At 34.6% G+C, this 20,501-nt stretch overlaps 2 protein-coding genes across 2 annotated transcripts in view; one reads left to right on the top strand and one right to left on the bottom strand.

Annotated features, from left to right (window-relative positions):
- Positions 1 to 4,617: 4,617 nt before the first annotated feature.
- LOC149535981 (uncharacterized) overlaps positions 4,618 to 20,501 on the bottom strand; it is a 114,049-nt gene continuing 98,165 nt past the window's right edge. The window contains exon 2 of the transcript XR_016357133.1: positions 4,618 to 5,058. The gene's annotated coding sequence lies outside the window, so the exon portion shown is untranslated. The remainder of the gene's footprint in view (positions 5,059 to 20,501) is intronic.
- The window catches only part of LOC149535982 (putative protein S-acyltransferase 6), a 108,461-nt gene continuing 97,508 nt past the window's right edge, over positions 9,549 to 20,501 (top strand). Inside the window, exon 1 of the mRNA XM_089804964.1 lies at positions 9,549 to 9,982. The gene's annotated coding sequence lies outside the window, so the exon portion shown is untranslated. The remainder of the gene's footprint in view (positions 9,983 to 20,501) is intronic.

Raw genomic sequence — 20,501 nt, 5'->3', positions numbered from 1 at the left:
TCAATAGCATCAACAACTGCTCCAACCTTATTAGGCTAGCCCTTGTACCTCCTTAAATAGGTAATTATGATATTTTTTCACTTGAAAACCATCGTAGATCTTAGGTTTAGGTTAGATTTATCGAATCCTTACAACATTTCATCTCCTCTTTTGTGTTCTAGAAACTTCTCCAAACTTCTCCTTTAATCCTTGTATAGAAACATGCAAACACAGTCTCCCTAGATTTAAATGTTCTAGGTCATCCATCCTTATCTTCAACACACTTTACATATTCCAAGAGATCAACTTTGTCAGTAAAAAATCATGATTTTCTCATAAACTATTAAAATGTTGTCAGTCGGCCAACACTGTGTTTTAATGTTCAATCATCACTGGGTTACTTAGTCACTACCAACATTCTTGTTCGGCATATATATACTGATACTTGGTCAATATTGATGCTTGGTCAATACTGATGGTCAATCATCACTATTTCTGCTTGGCACATACAACCACTTAGTTGACACTAGCATTACTTGACAAACAATGCAAGTTCCTTAATCTTCTGCTCTTTTGCTTGGTTAAGCCTATGCATTTGGTCAATCTTTGATTACTTCTTCAAGGCTTCAGTACAATTGTCTTCTTCACTTATAGCATGATTAAACGATCACTTTATCTTGTTAAAGTCTAACTAATCAAGTGTCCATTGTAGTTTCTTCTCATAACTCAACCTTTCCTCTGGGTGTTATTGTTATGACCAACTTCTCAAATCCCCTTCATCAATAATCTAGATATGACACTCGAATCAGATAGAAAATTGTCTGATAAATAAGGTTTGACATCAATGACAACATAAGAATTGTTCCAATTGTAGTTTCCAATACCTTCATGCGATGAATTCCTGATTTCAAATTCTTATTATTTGTTTTTTTTTTTTATGCTTTCATCTATTTAATTTAATTCAATTTCTTAATTTAATTCAATTGGTGAGCCTTATAGCATTAACCTTCATCTATAAAAGAAATTGACTCTAATAAGTGATTCACATTGGTAACATCAAATGATATTCAACTAAAATAATTATTGAACAACTTGAAAATGAAGTTTATCACTTAATTGTAGACAAAAATGCTTGACATTGCACATAGATTTAGGGGAACATTAGGTCAATGTAAACTTGTTGTGGAAAGAATGTTAGGTGAAGAATGGAAAGTAGCAGGTAAAAAACTAGAGTAATGCATAGAATGGAAGTGAGTTGAAGAATGGACACATGCATACAATGACTTTCAACAGAAAATACATACATGTAATGGTAATTTGAGGAATGCATATAGTTGATATCAACTTGACATATCATACATTTAATGTCAACTTTGCAGGGCACACAATCAATATCAACTTAACAATTCAAATAGTCAATGTCAACTTAAGAATGCACAGAATCAATGTCAACTAAGCAATGCATACATTGATGACAACCTAATAATGCATGTAGTTACTTGAATAAGGCAATGCAGTCAAATAGATGTATGCAAATGAGTATATTTAGGGTGGCCAATAAATGAATGTCAAATTAAGAAAGGTCATAGGTAAGGTAAGTTTTACAAAGGTGGGTGGTGGGAAGCATGAGCAGGTGTTGTAGGTTTTTGGAATAACAGTAAGTGGAAGAAAATGATGAGCACAAACAAATCCCCATATCTTAAATGAAGAGTGGAAGAAACTATGGAGATACACAAATAATATAATGTAAGAAGTAATGATTATATTGACAATGTACACTATTTCTCCACCATTTCTTCTAATTAGTTTTTTCTATCACATTATGTGTAATGATTTGAAGGTGAAAAGATGGTAACATAAATCTATGGAAAGATTGAATCAGAAAAGCACAAAAGAAAACCAATCTCTATTTTCAACAATGTAGACAATTACTTGACCATTTCAACTAATTATTTGTTCTTATGGTTGTACATTCAATGATTAAAAACCCTTAAATCATTGAAAACACTTGACCCTAAATTATATTACAAACCCTTGAATCATCCCAAAACCCTTAACTGCAATTCAATTATCATTTCAAAGAATCCCTTTTATATTTTATCTAATCTTTGCGAAACCAATTGAGACCCCATTTCATTTCCTTTTTCTTGTAATGATTTCCTTCATTGACATTATTAGTTGCAACAAAACCTTAAAAAATTATTGAAACACAATAAAAATAATAATTTCAGTAAATATGTAAAAGAAAATCATAAACATAGACTAAACCCTATATTTGTGCTGAAACTTGTAGGCTACTTCAAACATTCACAAAAATCACAACAAAAAATGATGATTATATTGACATTCTACACTAGTTCTTTGCCATTTTGACTAATTATTTGTTTCTATCGCTATACATTAAATGATTAAAAATCATTAAATTTAAAAAAAGATAATAATAATAAGAAAAAACCTTAATCTCAATGATTAAAAAGCCTTGAATAATCCCAAAACCCTTAATCTCATACCAAAACTCTCGAATACCCCTTCTACAAAACCAAAATTCAAATTCAATGATTAAAAGCCCTTAAATCATTACAAACCCATAACCAAAAATCAATTCACATTTAAAAGAATCCCTTCTACATTTTATCTATTTTTTCAAAACCATTTGAAATCCCATTTTTCCATTTTCCTTTTCCTATAATGATTTCCTTCATTGACATTATTAGTTGCAACAGAACCTTACAAAATGATTGAAACACACTACAAACAATGATTTCGGTAAATATGTCAAAACAAATTGGACACAAACAAAAGCCCATATTTCTATTGAAACCTACAAGATACTTAAAACATTCACAAAAAACACAAAAGAAAGCAATGATTATATCGACATTCTACACTTTTTCTTTACCATATCCTCTAATTATTTCTTTCTATTACATTGCATACAATCATTTTACAGTGAAACCAAAAAAATCATGCAACAAAAACTACATGAAAATCATGGAAACAATAGGTGAATGATAAATAATCGCGGGTGGTAATGTGAGATTTGGTGAACATGGAAACGTATCACCGCGAACAAGTTTATGGTCGGTTGTGGTTAAGTGGAGTGCACAAAGGGGCACAATAACACGAGGTTTTGATTATCACTAGGAACAATGTGTTTTAATTAAAATGACCCCCTCGCCATCTTTTCTATCTAGTGCACATGTTCACATTATAAAGTGAACATTTATTGACACAAAAGCTAATGCTAATTAGATAGATTGTAACTGTTTTTTGGATTAAAAGATATCAGTCATGGGGGGTTCTGAGTGGTAGGTTCTGGATGAACATTTTAAAATTACACTTTTTGACCACCTTGCACTCTAAGAGTTCTACAGAGAGCTCTGTAAATGTGGGAGAGCTGAAAGGTTAGCTTTAAGCTCTTCATTCACCTACATAAATTTATCAAAAATATTGACAAATTTCAACATACGAATTGAAAACTATAAATATGTGAAATTAGCCTCTACAACTACTAACTCGTCTCCTCTACCCATTACAAATATATTATAACATAACAAAACAATCTTAATTAAAATGGATCCCAATATAAGCAAAAGTGAATGACAATTCAAATTAATCCTTTTTACTCTATCCAAACTTCATCAAATTATTAAAGTGGCTCCCACAACCAACCCAAGACAAGGACAATTAGGAGAGGGCCATATACACGTAATAGCCTTGGTGTACAGCTCCATTATTAGAGACAAAATTCTTGTTTCATCTGTAGTAAGAAACCAACCAGCAAGTCTCCATAGTCTGCCAAAGATCATGACTTATTGTAATTAACGCTGGCACAACCTTCGTTGGGTTGTTCACAGACAACTCTCTCCCTTTCTTTGCCGTCACCGCCAATCCCTATGCAAACTTCTTAGTATTCTCACCATCCCTGTTTCTTTCCATTAAGGTTGGCTCTGGTTTTGGCTTGAACTTGTTGGGTCTGGTTTTGGCTTGAACTTCAATTTCAATTCTATTCTACACATCAAAAATTTCAGAGATTCCCATACTATATCTGATATTAAGTTATAATTCCTTCTCCAAAGAATCGCTTAAAAAAGGCTGGTACAATTTACCAGGTTGGAAAGAATTGGGCAGATTTTGTTGGCCTCATGAATAATCAAAGTATGAGGAGTCCTAAGCGACTCTATCGAATTTGGAAGGGCAGAAATGTAATGTCCAATCTCAACCCTGTTTTTAATGGTTTTTCAGTTTTATCTTCTTTGTTTGTTGAGTGTTTATCTATGGATGTTTCAAGTTCTGGTTAATAATAATGTGAGGTCTGGAATAGGACTGTGGAGATAATTAAATCTTAGAACAATTGAAATGCATTGATAGATTGATAGATTATGTATAAGTGATTTTATTATAGAAAGTTAAGTTCAGCAATATAGTCTGAGATAATCTATCTTTTATACAATGTATGGTTATAGTTGTGGTTCTTTCTTTTATTTATGTTTTATGAGAAAGGTTTACAAGAATTTATCTCTTACAATAATGAATGGTACATTTACTATTTTCAGGCAATGTTCAAAGAGATGAAACATTAGACATGTAGTTTTCAAGTCAAACCTATGTAACATGAGTAATTTTGAAGAACTCATCTTTTATGAGAATGAATAATACATTTATAATCATTGCATTTAGGTGATGCTCCATAAGTAAAACATTGAGCCTTTTTAGATGTTCCCTTATTCTAAAACTCTCCAACTCAAATGACCTTAAACATAAAATTTCTAATATAAATTTGTTTCTGAATTCAATTGTAAATTTTTTTGACATCAACATTTTAGATCACATTATCTAAACCATCATCAGAATTCGAAAATAGAATTAAAAAAAAAGGTAAATATAAAATTTCTCCCATATATTTACAAAACTTTCAAACAAATTTTATTTTTAAAAACATCCTTTTTTCTTCTTCTTAATCCTGTAGTCAGCTTTATCTTTTACACAGCGGTCCTCTTCATTTCCAAATCTTCGCTAGAAAATCATTTGGGTGCTTGTTGACTGGAAGGCATCATAACCAATGGACCAGTTGTGAATCTGCATTCAAAATGTGACTTATCCCATAAAGGAAGAATGGTATATCCAAATGCAACCAAAAAAATAATCAGATAGAGACAGAATTAGTTACACAGTCGATGCGGCCATGAAATTTTTAATCCTAAAATATAAATTCAATTCATCAAATATAGCTTTGACACTTCGATATTAACTACAAAGTTTGTCACTTTATAACGTACAAAAATATTTCACAACTGGAGCGCCTCGTAAGAAAGACAAAATACAGCATATTGGGAACGATGAAATTAGTTTGACTTAGAATATATAAGATTTATATAATCTGAACGGCAAATTAAATACGTTTTACTTAAATATAATTTTTGTGTTATCATACTAACCATTTGTAAGGATGAGGAGATGTAGTCTAAAATTTTAATACACCCAGTTTTTGTCAGAATAATCTTCTTCTTACTAAAATCTAAAATCTCCTTAAAAAACACAACTTTAAAAAAAAATTTAAAAAATTATGCACATTATTTTTAAGAAACTTTTAAAAAATAAATTTAATTTATATTTGTAATAATAGTATTTTTAAGAACCTTTTTCAATATATTTTGAGTAATATATGTAATAATTTTCACTTTTTCTAATGTTAATTTATATAATTTCATATGATAGAATTTTTAAAAGAATGAAATAAAATTTTGGAAATAAAAATTAAATTATTAAAATATTAATTTGAATTGTTAATTATTAAACATAAGATTATTGATCTATTTAAAAAATTGAAGCCTTTTTAGTTTTTACCTTTTCTTTCATTTTAATTAATATTGAAATATATTATTAAATAATCATAAATTTTGTTGTATAATTATTTTTAAATTGAACAAAGTGAATTTATATATGAAAAATAGAATTTTAAATACTTGATTTATATTGCAATAGAATTGGATCTCCCTTTTTGAATGATTGAAATTTTATTTTGTCTTAACAAACATTATAATCTTAACAAGTTCAAATTCTACAAGAAATAAAATATGTACATGTCATTTATAGAACTATAAACGAACCAATCTATCTTTCTTTCTTTCCATCATGATATTGTCCTATAATCTCTTAATTTTTATTTTCCCCAAATACTAAATTGAATGTTCCATAAAATATGAAATTCACCTCCTTTATTGCTAGAGCACTCTTAACTTTTCCTTGATTTTATTTTTGAAAACTTTTTAAAAATATTTATTAAAAAATAAAAAAATTATATAAATGTTTAAATTAATTAATTTTTTCTTATTAATTAGTGGTGAAAAGGTGGACTACATGTGATATCTTGTTATGAAAAGGGTGGTGCAATAAAATAATGCTTTTAGAATTCATAAATAATTAAATACTATAAACCAAGAAAAACTTTTCAAAGTGTTACTAACAAATAAAAGACATATCGATTGCAAAATCGTTATCTTGAATGGATATGATAAGTGTTTTACGTTTGAACCTTTAAAGGGACACCACCACCACCACTACTCATGCAAGTGATAAGCATAACAACTAAGCACATGTTGATGTAGTGCAAGGTAGGAGAATCCCCAAAGGAGATGTCTTAGCCCCCAACAAATAACCACACAACATAAACACAACACAAGATACAAGATCTGATATCGATTATGACTCTTTATTCATAAAATAATTGATTACATGCAATGTGTTAGGCTATGATGCCTTCCCAATTATGGCCAAATACAATAGCAATTACAATAATAGTTCTGCAAGATTCCTCAAGATCCAACTCAAGTACTAGCTAGTCTAGATCCACACTCTTGTAGAAATCTCTAAGGAAGATCTAAACTTGTGCAACTAACTTAGTAAGTGGTGAATCCTCAAGTGTAGATTCTTTTTTATTGATAAAAATAAATATTTTATCAAAGAAAGAAGAGACTAAAGAAAACCTTTACAACCTATTTTTTTGGTGGAATCAACAAAACTACGTTTTGATTGAAAACCAGATTTTGTCGAAGTCAGGTTTTGTATTTCAAAATCTAGTTTTGTAAAAATTATTTGTCCCATTTGATTCACCTGGAAGATGAGTAAGAAGATACATCTTTTGTGTTTGGTTCGTAAATATTATGTGGGAATATGGGTAACTAATGATCAAAGAGACCACCGTTGAATCCACCGGGAGGAGCAGAGACACCTTCATATTGTGCACCTTTTAATCCTACATATGAGAACACATGCGATGGTTGAAAACTATTTGGTAGAACATTTGCGCTAGTTTTCAACAGATATAATGCATATAATTGGGGTTAACCATGAAATGGTTGACCAAATATCCAGAATACCTCAATGTCCTATTGGCTGCAACTACAGGAAGTCAATAGAAACGAATTCATATTCTTAGGAACAATGGAAGAGAGCGTGGACATACACTAAACCCTTTATGTTGTTTAGATTATATTTCCCCAAGATCAAATAGAAGGCACGACAAAGACAAGGTAATGCCATTTATTAATAAATACCCTCATATCCAGAACAAATATATGCAATACTTGGCATGATATGAAGAAATATTTACAAAGAATGAGTACCCGATCAAGCGTGCATAAACAAAGAGAGCAAAAATTATAGTGAGAGCAGAAAATGCCAAAGATTTGTACAAGGGAGACGCCATGGACTTAGACACAAGTACTATTAGAAAATAATATACAATGCAAATAAAAATGAATTTCCTCATTACCTTCTGCAATAGAAAAAGCTTGATAACCGAACCAAACCAGTAAATTGTTAAAAATGGTTACAAAAAATAATGCTCGCATGGTAACATATCTCGTGTTAAAATATATTAGGTCAAAAAAAAGGAGAGGACTTAAAAATCATTCGATTTTACTTTTATTCCAATTCTAAAAAATTCAAACTTTGGATTCAATTCTCAATTCCACCTATTGGAGTGGAAGTGTGGTAACCTCATTTTGGGGCAAAATTAGAATTCTCCAATTCTAATTCCACTTTATCATTTTTGACCCAAACGACGAATTTGACAAAACTAGATTATTGCTATCCCAATTCCGATCCAATTCTAGGAAACAAACGGGGCCTTAGTGTAGCCTACTACTTTTTTCAATATTTTTATAATCCAGATTCATGAGATTCAAGCATTTACATATCCGAAATTTATCTATATAACTTTTAGGTTCATAATTTCACCATCTTATTAGATAGATAAAACAATAAATAATAATGTCAATCATCTTAGCCAAGTGGCTAATCTTCCAAGTTCACAATATTTGTAGATTGAGTTCTCACTACTACACTTAAACAGTGCCAATATATAGGATTCTCATCTCTTCAAATTTGAAATAATGTTAAGACAAAGACAGTAATCATGAAAAAGAATTGTAGTTATCTTCTTAGATCAAAATTTAACAATCAAATTTCTAGAATTCTTACTTCACATAATGAAGTCATCTAAAATTTGATAATCTATTATTTATCAACATCAATCAACTCGTGACTAAAATTATTTTAAGATTTTTGAACTATTTTAAATTATTTAAAGAAGAAAAAATAATTAGTTTTTTAAAGATTTAGAAAACAATCTTAAATCAATTTTGAAGTCAATCTAATTTAGAATATCATGTAATTGAAATACATTCTATAGATTAATTTTTTCCTACGTCAATATATACGAAACTCAAGTAGATTCAATACAATGCATTGTAACGTATTCCTATTAATGATATCATTGTATATGTTATTTAATCATAAGTTAAATTTTAAAAATATTTTATTAAAGCAATAATTTTATAATTTTTTTTGAGTATATTTTTAAAGATAATTCTGTAAAAAGTCAATAAATACTTTTATCAAAATGTTATTTTTAGGCGAACATTTGAAAACCTTCGAGAAAAAAAGGAGGAAACCTATCTATAGAATTGAGAAAGCCTAATTTATCAATTTTAAATCATCTAAAATTTACACCAGATCACTTCAGATTGGAACATCTGCAAGGAAGGATGGCATTACGAATCTCCAAAAAGTTAAAACGGAATGAGGACATATTTTTAGTGCGGCGCCATCCGTTAAGAGTCCGCGGAATTCGGAGAACAACTTATGCATATCTAGGGTTTCGAAGATACCCTCTGTGAAAGCGTGCAGGGCTGGCCTTCAATCTTTGCAACTCTATCAAATTGCCCTCTTCTTGAGTCTTCATGCTCAATGTACTAGTGCAATCATCTTTCTCTAACCACTTGTCGAAGAAAACCCTCTGTGCTCTTCCTTCTCCTAGATGTCTTCTCCTTGACACTCTTCTAACCTCTTCCCTCTTTGGCACTCATGTAGCAGCACTTGCTTCTTGGTCTATGACTCCTTAAATAGAAGTCTTGGAGTTCTTTTCTTGCTTGATTTTTCCTTCTTTTAATTTCAATTCATATGGATTAGGTAGGATTCATTGTATCTAACCCTTATTTTGTTTCCTCTACAAAATTCTTGAATAATTCTTTTGAATTCACTCAAAAATGGTTTACATAAAAATTTGTACCACCAGCTGTTGCACCCCAATCGTATAATTTGCCGCTGAACGAAAACTCCGAATTCGAACGAAAAACAGATATCAATTCGGAAACAATGCAAGATATGAATAAACTCAAATGTGAAAAGTATTCTTTCAATAAACAAAAGATGACATCACAAAGGCAGAGACAAGAGTTTTTGAACACCGTTTATCCTTCAAGCCCTCAATGTACATTTTGCTGTCTAGCTGGCATTGGCTACAACGGTCGTTTGCACGATTTGGATAGCGAACAGGTGCTAATCCAATCTATCAGACGCATAACCATTTTTGCTATATCTAGACAGAGTAAGGGGAGAATGAGCAAGTAATTCAGCGGGTTGAAGAATTTTGTGACGAATTGGTTGATGAGACTGGCGAGAACATGGCTATTTCTACAGAACATTTGAAGACCTCACTGTAATATGAAATCCTACCATCTTTTTGTAAATCAATGTTTTATTTTGCTTGTGAAGTGGAATGAATGCCTTTTCATAAGATGGTATTAAACTCCTGTTTATGCAATCCCGGTAAGCGTTTTAGAAGTGATTAGAAAGGATGATAGCCTAAATGTGGATCGACGGCCCTAATGCTCTTTTCTACTGGCCAAAAAATCCAAAAGAGGTGTATTACAAACTTGTACAGCATTTACAAACTTAATTCATTACTACAGAACTGCAGATGCAAGGATAAAACAGGTTCGTACTGGTCAGACTTGGGCAGAAGCCACAGTAGATCATATGGAAGACGAGTAGCAGAACGATCTCCAGAGAATCAAACAAAGATATAGGTATTAACAAAGCTCTTTAAAGAAGGTATCCAAGAAATTGGAGCAAATTAGACCTTATGTCAAAAAGATCAGAGTTACACAAGCAGAAAAAGAGAGCTGTGATGGCGAAACGGATAAGGCTATCCATTACTGGTTCTTGATTATAAGTCACACCAAGAAGGAGATGTCACAAAGCCACCACATGGACAACAACTTTTGATAAGGAAAACTGTTTGAACAATTCAAATTAAAAGCTGTTGTTGAAATAAAGAAAGATTGGTTAGAAGAAGCAGGCATTAGTGAACGAGTCAAACTCCTGATTATGTAATCATGTTAGGCATTTTAGAGGTGACAAGGATGACAGCCTAAACAAGGCTTGACATAGTGTATTCAGATTATAAAAATCAAATAACGTCTACAGCTAGAAATTTGAAAGCATTGATGTTTTATCATTTTCTCTCCTTGTTTCCTTGCTTTTTGCATGGCAAATCTAATTCTAGGATTGTTGTTAATTGGGTGTACCTTTTTAGTTGGTCCCAAAAACACCCTTTTCATCATGGGGATCCAAATGGATGCTCTGAACGCCATAAGTCCAAAAATCATGTAAATAGATGGAAATCTCGGACTTTGCCAAGGCCCAAAAAAATAAGCTGGGAGGAAAACTCAGTAACTTGAAAAATTGCTTAAAACTAATTAGAAATGCTTTTGTTTTGCCAAGTTCAATGAGGAAATATCTCATGAGTCAGAAATTGAGTAAACAAAAGAAATAAGTTGAGTCTAGATATATTTAAGTGCAAATTGGGTACAATACGACATCCTCATGTGGAATGCTGATGACCGGTATCTTGTTAGTCTGAAGCAAAATTAGAATAGAAAATTGTCTTTGTAAAACTATAAGTGAATACAACATCAAAACAATCAACATCTCCCTCTTCCCCTTCCTAACAGCTCCAGTAAAAACTATGGGAGGGGTAGGGGGTCTAGTCTTAGGAGTCCATTGTGGCTTTGCCTCCTAGCTTGATAGGACTGGCCGTGATTCGATCTCCATCCTGAAGTAGATGTTGCTATTATTGGCATTGGCAATGACTCCTCATTATCCTCAACCTCCTCATCTTCCTCAATGTCACCCAATACTAGTTCAAATCCACCCCCCTCCTCAATAGTCTTCCTCTCCAAATCATAGATCTCATCCTCTGTAGACAATGGAGGCTGGTCTAGTGATGTTCAATCATTGTAAGGAGCTATGCCATCCAAATCAAGTAGACCAGTTAGTATTTTCTCTACCTTTTTTGTGCGCAATTGAAGGTTATATTGCACAAACACAAGGTCATTGAGGCATTTCTGTGCTAACTTCTTCCTCTTCTTAGTGTGGGTTGCCTCAAACAAACTCTAGGTGGGCTCACAACTGGATGAACTACAAGGTTGACATAAGATCCAGAGGGAATTTTTTTGCAGATTTGGGACATTTTCAACCCAATTTCACCACCGACCATCCGCAAAATAAAATATTGAAGAGTTCGAAAGCAAGATGAAAACACATTTTAATATTTATCCACTTATTATGCATATGAAAGATTCCAAAATCCAAATATTATAACTGGAGTATCAGATTTGGGATATTTTCAACCCAATTTCACCACTAACCATCCTCAAAATAAAATATTGAAGAGTTAGAAAGCAAGGTGAAAACACATTTTAATTTTTATCTACTTATTATGCATATGAAAGATTCCAAAATCCAAATATTGTAACTAGAGTATGAGTTGTTCTTCCTCTCTAGGCCAAGTCTAAAGAGAGTAGCTTGCCCCTTGAATTTTTGTAAGTGTCTTATCTAGACACAATGAGTTCTCTCAGCTCAATCTCAGACATAATCTAATGCATGTAGTGAGACCTCCACGATCTCTGCGTTGTGATCCGAGTAGGATGATGAGAAGCAGACACGAAGGTTGAGGGAGTACTCTGGTGAATGAATAGGTTGGTGGAACTAATTGTTCCACCTTTTATAAATAATTTCCCATATGGGGTCAAATTTGAGGTCGTTCTGCTTTAGTAATTTTTGATAGACTCCTTGGCCTTATCCATGGCCTCATAAAGATACCCCATTGGGCTTCGATGGTCCTCTACCAAGCGGAGAACTCTAAATAAGGGCTCCAACACTTAGAAATTAGAAGTGCAAAATGATTAATGACAATTGTTAATTACAATGTAATAATGAAAAACTTCAATACAAAAAAAAATTTCTGGTTTTCAAGTTTTCTTCACAACCTCCTTAGCTCTTCGAGAAAATATGTTGTCAAAGATAATGTATGTAGCACTCTCTCCTTTAGGCTTCTTCAAATAACTTGAGTCTATCCACTCTTTTACAAACATTTGATTCAAAGCTATCAAAGAACTAAGAATACTTTGTGTTGGCTCCTGACTTAACAGTGATTTTAACTACCAAGTAGCAAAGACAAGATTACATCTAAGGGAAGCTATCTCCTATGATGGACACAATTTGTCAAGAACCTAGGCCAACAATAAGGCTGAACTCCTTCTAGTTTAGGCTCTGCAAAACCTAGGCGGGTAGACCTTTAGATTCGTTCATATGGTACTAGTTCAAAGCATACATCTGAATCTATACAAAGCAGATTAAACCCTTATTTCTCCTATACTTATGCAATAAAAAAGGTATGCAATAGAAAGTTACAAGACCTATGAAATCCACAAGCTGATGAGGGTATCCCTTCAGCTCCTAAACAGAAAGGGAAAAAGGATAATTGATATTTGATTTTGAATCAGCAAAACCCCATATGCAACAACAAGCTGAATTGATCCTGTAGCTGATCAGTGCCCTATCCATTGGGTATTTCACAAATCGCAACATACATCCTGGATATCAATGATCTATCATATGCATCAAGTTATCAGATCAATCCTATCACTTTGTGAATTAGACATCTATGTTCATACTGAACCTCATATTTATCAGACATCCTTCTCATGAAATCTGCAACCCTATAAAATATATCAAGCATTTACTTGATTCTTTGAACCAAAAGCAAAACACATCAAGATATACAACTCAAAACGAGATGCAATTGGACCTATATTCTTTGTCCACAGATCACAAAAGTTTGCAAACAATAGAGGCAAGAGACAAGATTTGGAATGAAACTAAATAACTTGCTGCTCTTTGCATTCATTCCTTTGAAATAAGTACATTCAAGATGCATGAAAGACTCATAAAACACATAATAGATCAGAACTATACTATATCTTTATTATTGCTGTTCATACAGAGAAAATGTTGAGGAGAATGGTGGAGTCACAACTAGAGTTCTGCTCAATAGTTTGGAACCAACAACATCCAACCGTAGTGGTATCACACCTATGGAAACCTGTCCAAAAGTCTAGAACCTGTTGAGTTGTCATTTTGCACGATGCTTAACGACAGGAATCCTTTCGAACTCCTCTCTTAAAAAACTAATTTGGGATCAACTCCAAGGTTCTGTGTGATCTTGCGACCTACTGTAATCCACTCAGTAGAAGATAAATGTGAGTGTTCACGAGGAGGCCTTTGCTGGTTTTGAACAATTTCGGATAAGATATGGAATTTGCTTGCTATCTCAAAAGAAAAACCACACAAAAAGAAATATATTTTTATATTTTTTTGTTTTTTATGAATGCAATTTTAACTATGCAACTATATGAATTCCTAAATTAACCAAGTATTTGTAAAAGCAAATAAAGAAGATAGGGTAACAAGAAGTTTAAGCAAATAACTTGAAAAGTAAATGCCTAACAGACATAAGCCATAGAAACAACACGTCTGCGAGTTAAGCCTTTGAAAAGATCAGTAGGTAACCAATGAAAATAGGAGCATCGCTTCTTTAATTCCATTGATGCAGTCGTCAATGGGAATTCAGTAACCGTAAGATGTTTCACTTTTCATTAGATCACAAGGCCATGGAAAGTGTGCTCATGTGAGACAAAAAACTATGTAGGAACAATAGGGTGATCTCTTCTCCAATTAAGTACGTCAGCGGAATTTGTAAATATGTGGCAAACACCAGAATTAAAAGATCGCTCAATCAAAATAACATAATAAAACTATTGGCTCAATTACACTCCATGAACATACATTCACAAAATATAACACACTTAGGCAAGAATAACTACATTCCAAATGAGAGCACCAATAGCATGTATTATTGCATCAAAATAATGGCCCGGAATACATATTACAATCTTGAATTTATAAGAAATCATCTCCTCAATTTGTGTTGAGAGTGAGAGATCTCTTTATGCAAACATATTCTTCTAAACTAATAAAACAAATCTATTTATGTACAAACTGACTCTCTAACTGGTGCTAAGTAGGACTCCACCTTATTTATATCATTTAACGGGTGCATGAGCCTTTACATGTCTTAAAACAAAGAGATCATGAGAAAATAAGAAGAAGAAAGCCATTAGATGATGTAGGAGTCTCTGGAGATGCTAAAAATAGAAGCTCAACCTTCTCTGGATGTTTTTAGGAGTCAAACTGCTGTTAGAATGCATTTCCGGTACATGGAAAGCTCTAAATTTGGAATTAGTAGTTAACTGTCGGTGCCCCTAAAACTTCTTCTAAAAATTCCGGTGCACCTTTGGAGAAGTGCACCTTGGAAGACAGGTCCAAAAAATGCAAAATTTTACCAAGTGTCAAAACTGAAATTCTAGCTTTTGGGTTTTGTTCCCCTTCATACTATAGCTATGTTTGGGTATTTGCTCTTGAATTTCTCTATAATCTCCGTCACTTGAGTTGCATCCGGCAAATCTAAAGCATCAGATTCATCCTTTACTTTTGTCAATAATTGCCCACCTTTATGCGAGTCTCTACAAAATCTCCCAATTTCCCATCTAATTCTAGCAATGCCTCTTCGGTCTTAAATGCATGTCTAATATCCTCATCAGTGGAAGCTTCTTCAAAAGTCTTCTGAAATTGTTCAACAACTGCTTGCACAGTCATTAGTTTATCTCTTGAATCATCTTCAAAAATGTCCAAACAAGCATCGCTGTGATGTCTCTCTGCCTCCAAAGTCTGCTCGTAGGTTTGATCCTTGAGCTTATGAATGTCCACATATAATGTTTCCATTACTTTATTACCATCCGCAATCTTCTCTATCCAACCATCTATCTTATCTAACTCATCTGCAGTATATACATCCATCAACATCCGCTACCTCCAACCCTTTATTGATTGTAACGCTTGTAGGTCTTTACCCCAGGTATGTACTTCATCCATTAATCCAAAATCCTAGTTCAATATAGCAACCAGCTTATCTGCACTATTCTGCATGTGGTGTAGCAGTTTAAGATTTCCTTGTATGATCTGCACACCTTTCTCTTCAAAAATTTCCCACCATTGTTGACAAGCCTTCAAAAATGGATCTAATTGTGCAGTCTCCTTATCCCTCTTATCAAGTGCTGCCTCTAAAGTCTCCTCGGGATTTTCAGGATCAATGGACCAACTACTTTGTTCGGATAACCCCTTAGGATTTCATTATGCTTTTGGAGGTTTAACAATTCAGGCTCGTTCTGTTCTAAGTGCCTAAACACTTCTTTGATTCCCGTAGTAACCATCAATTTGGCAGTATCCACAGTGGCTTTACCAAGCAAGCCCTCCTTGATTTGATAATCTTTTGGAGTCAAATCCTCAATATCTACATGTAGAGGAGGGATAGCAACATGGGCGAACAAGTCTTGATTTTGATCACTCATAACAAAGGCCAATGTTTGTGCATCACCTACGGGTGGCTTAGGTTTCTTGAGAGCTTCAATTAATTCTCTCATTCCCTCTTCCTCAGTACAATACAACTGCCTTTTGTGTCTAAACATCACCTCATTTCTCAACCATCTTGGAGTATCTTCCGTCAGAGATTTATCCTTAGATGAAGGAGCTTTACCGCTAAGCCTTTTCCCATATCACTCCTTTTCGAAGTCTTCTCCTTTTGTGAGAGATCCACATCAGGCATCTCTGTGTCTGTTGAGTCCACAGTCCTCACCTCTGTATCTTGGGAAGTCTGTTGAGGTTCCTCATATATTTGACCCTCTTTTGATACTTCATCAGCAAGTATTTGTTGTGGCTCTTCTTCCTGTTCAGCTTGTACCTGTTCTTCATTACTTGGAGGGAGAGGAGTGATTGAACCTTTATCAAAGCAAGATAAATCTTGACTTGATGATGGTGAAGCAATTAAAGGTCCTTGTGGCTGAGGCAGCAATTGATTCCAATCCTCTCGTGGAGGATGATTTGTCGGGATATCCCTTATCTTGTCACCTACTAGGTCAGTACCTATAGGCATGAAATCAAAATCTGACATCTTAAAGACATCAGCCCCTTGGTCTTCTTGCTCATCAATCCATTGTTGTAACTCATCCTCTGAAGTTGTAGCCTGAATAGGTTGTGTAGGAATGGATGGTGGTGTTATAGTGGAGCTTCTTCTCCGTTCTACCTCTGTAGCCCTAGCAAGACGAGTCCTTTGAATCAAGGGAAGGTTATCGTCTTCGTCTTCGTCATCCTCTTCTTCTTCTTGAATAATTTTTGGGACTAATGGAAAAGGAGTAACCTTTCTTATCACCTTTTGTCTCCTTGTCCTTTTAATCGGAGTTTTCATCTTTCTCTTCTTGGGAGCCGATGGAGAGGCTTCTTCCTCTTGTGCAGGTGGAGACACTTCCTGTGCTTCTGCTTCAGCTTCTTGCCCTTGTTTTGGTAGTGGCATTGGCAGATTATCCTAAATCTGGATGACTTCTACATTTTCTGCCCTTTCTAAATTCTTTGCCCCTTGGTGTTCTGGTGCTTGAGTTGCCTCTTCTTCAGGCTCAGCTTGTTGAGGGGAAGTTCTTTTTCTTTTATTTTTACCCTTTTGTGCCTTGAAGTATCCAACTTCTCTATCAAGCTGATGCACTGTTTCTGGCCTTTTGGAGACTGAGCTTTGAATGTTGGCACTGTCACCTTCGCTCCTCTACCTTTCACTGGGCGAGCTATAGCTTGGAAAACTACAATTTGTGGAATCGGATCTAGCTTGAATGGTCTCTTGATCCAATCCTTGGTTAATTGGATGATATGCCTCGCCCTATGATTGATATATGCATTTTCTTCTCTATCAATCTCTGCATTCATGATAGGCTGATCAGATATCTTATCTCTGTTATATAAGGGATCTAAGACCTCTTCAGTGCCTTGTTGCACAATCTTTAATGGGACCTTCATTTTCAAGGCATTGCCTGCCAAATAGAGAGTCATCCTACAATAATCCCTTATTCGGATTCCGTAGTCATCCACTGCATTCATCCAATGATCCTTTATGGCATCTTCATGGTGGAACTGTTTTCCTGCCAAGTACTGAACTCTGCCAATGTTATCAAAACAGGGACTAGGAGAGTTATAATCCTCCAAGGGATACTGATCCCATTCAGACTCAAACGTCGCGATATCTTGCTTCTGTTTAACACTAAACAAACCTATACTGATGGGCCATACCTAGGTCTTCTTGTGTTGCTTCCTTACTCTCTCATATGTAGACGAGAGTTGTCGTGCAATCTCTAGCAATATGAGTCTATCACATGGATACCTTGGGGGGTTTTTTGGATTCACAGTTGTACCCGCTACCTCAAATAGGTGAATGTCTTAAATTGGATGTAGTAGGCGCTGATTTCTAGAATCTTTACTGCTGCCTCTTCTAACATCCTTTTTGCATAATCTCCTTCGATGAACTGGATGATTGCAAAAATGAAGACATCATTCACTATTCTATATTTCTTCTTGTGATCCGAAAGCTTTTTCTTTCCAACTGGGGGTATACCACATAAGGCCATGCGTTAGCATCTTGCAAGTTGCCCTTTTTGAACAACCCCGGATAATTTGTTGCTCTTGCAGCTAACAAATACACCAAATAAGATGTAATATAGAACCTTTGGTTGTTTTTGACTGCCACCAGTTGTTCATCTAAATTCTCACTGAGAATTGAGGCCCAGTCAATTGGCATCTTTGTCGTTTTGATGGTTTCAATGAAGTGTACCATCCATATATTCAAGTGTCCTGCTCTTGGTAATCCCATGACTCTACTCAGGAGCATTATGGAATGTCCGATATCATCTTTCATATAGCCCCTCATCATATCTACTTTACTTGCCTTTTTCCTAGGAGGAGTCTTATCGATGAGATACGAAGATTGGATAATTTCTGATGCTTCCTCTCCATGCTCTCTATACTATCTTCTTGCTTGATGATATGTTAGTCTTATATATTGCTCTAGCCTTGGAAGATGGAATACTTTCTTGATGTTCGTAGGTGTTAGATCTAGGACAATCTTTCTCGTTATGCTTTTTACAAGTCTCTCCTTTGAAACATAGTTTTCTGCCAATGCCATAATCAACTTTGAAGACTATACTGAAATCAGGTGTGACGCTGCGTTTACTAGTCCCGATCTAATAAGTGTAGATACCGTAGGGAGCCTTTCATTTGGCTTGTTGCATAGCACCACGAATGTGTTCGAGTCAATATGGCCTAGCTCAGTGTCTCAGATCTCTGAATATGCATCCTGGAAGTGTGATTTGAAGACCACCAGTTTTGGAACCATCTTTGTAGCGAGGGAGGACGAGGAGGAAGCCATTTAATCTGCCCAAAACATACATCCATTAGTTTGGAATGTTGAAAAAAAAATTTAAAAAAACCCTAGTTATGACAAAAAAAAGCCCAGAAACCCTAAATCCCGAAGACTACAACAAAACACTTTAAAAACCTATAAAACATCACTGATGGGGAAAAAAAATTGGTGCACCTTGCGCACCTTAAGGGTGTGTTAGGTGCGCACCCTTATAGTGCCAAGTATGCCAAGTGTAGAAAACAGGGTGTGCACATAGTGCACATAGCGCACCCTTATTTTGAATAGGGGAAGGTTTTGCCTTTGTAAAGGTGTGAAGGTGCGCACATGCGCACCTTCACCTATAGTGAAGTTAGCTTAGATTTAGTTTAAAGTTTGTTTGTTAAGTGTTTTATTAAGTTTGTGCAAAATGGGTGCGTACCTTTTTTGGTTGCTCTAATGTGTTTGTGTGTTGTGTGTGCAGGTTTGCAAGGATGAAACGCACCTCACAATGTGCAGAGGTGCGCTTGTCAAAGACTTAGAAAGAAGAATGAGATAAGGAAGGGTGGGTCCCGGGCTTTTATAGGCCTAGGACAGAGCACACCTTTGGAGGTGAGCACCAGCGCATGTGCGCACTTCCAAAGGGAAGTGCTTCCACACTAGTGCGCTTAGCACACTAGCGCACCTTGAAGAGTGCGCTAGGTGCACCAAGTGCGCTAGTGCGCCCTTCTAAATAAAAATTGATTTTTTCTCCTTAAAATCTCCAGTTCTCGGCAACTAGGTTTTTCGGTAAACTAAAAAAAAAACACTAGGTAAAACCCTAAAAAGGACTCAAACCTCGGACTAGGGATCTGAAAAGCTAAAAAAAATATGCTAGGGGGTCAATGGGGCGTGCGTTGTGAAACCACAAAAAAACCCTTTTTAATGAGAGAAGAAAGAAAGATATAGAAGAAGGAAGAAATCTCGGATCTGACCTGGAATTGACACTTGTCCACTTGAAAATCTTCCATCTGTTGAAGCCAAGCCTCTCACTTCTCTCTACAACTGAAAACCAGATCAAACCCCATCATTCTACATAACCAATTCTGAAAATATCTCTCTGAATAATGAGAAAAGTCTCTTTCTAAAAAAATATCTAATTTGTTGACAAAAGTTTCCAAAACCCCTACCAAACTGATTTGGAGGCAAAATAATACTTCTAGAATGAATCTCTCCAAGTTTGGTGCATACCCATCTAACTGTTTAGCCACAAACTGAATCTGAACTGCTCACACCATAATGCAGTTGAAAAAGAGTACCGCGGACAAAACTGATCACAGCTACTTCCCACTGATACCTGTGCAGAATCTGATGGCATATCTGGAAAGTAGATATCGAGAGCTTTCCGACGATATATGATAAGCCTATACTTGCTTAAGAGAACTGCCCAAGGCAGCCATTTGAAGTTGTAGGTTGAAAATTGGTTATCAGACCTTGGTTTCTTGCAAATGTTTCATTTTATGCTAAAGTTTGAACTATATGATAAAACCAGTTTTAATTTAAAAAGTTTGAATGTTTATTTCTA

This window comes from Cupressus sempervirens, chromosome 10 (assembly GCF_028749045.1).
Source record: "Cupressus sempervirens isolate cs-2001-9-10 chromosome 10, ASM2874904v1, whole genome shotgun sequence".
In the NCBI taxonomy this organism is placed as follows: domain Eukaryota; kingdom Viridiplantae; phylum Streptophyta; class Pinopsida; order Cupressales; family Cupressaceae; genus Cupressus; species Cupressus sempervirens.
Note: the sequence above shows the minus strand (reverse complement) of the source record. Positions and strands in the feature narration are given on the sequence as shown.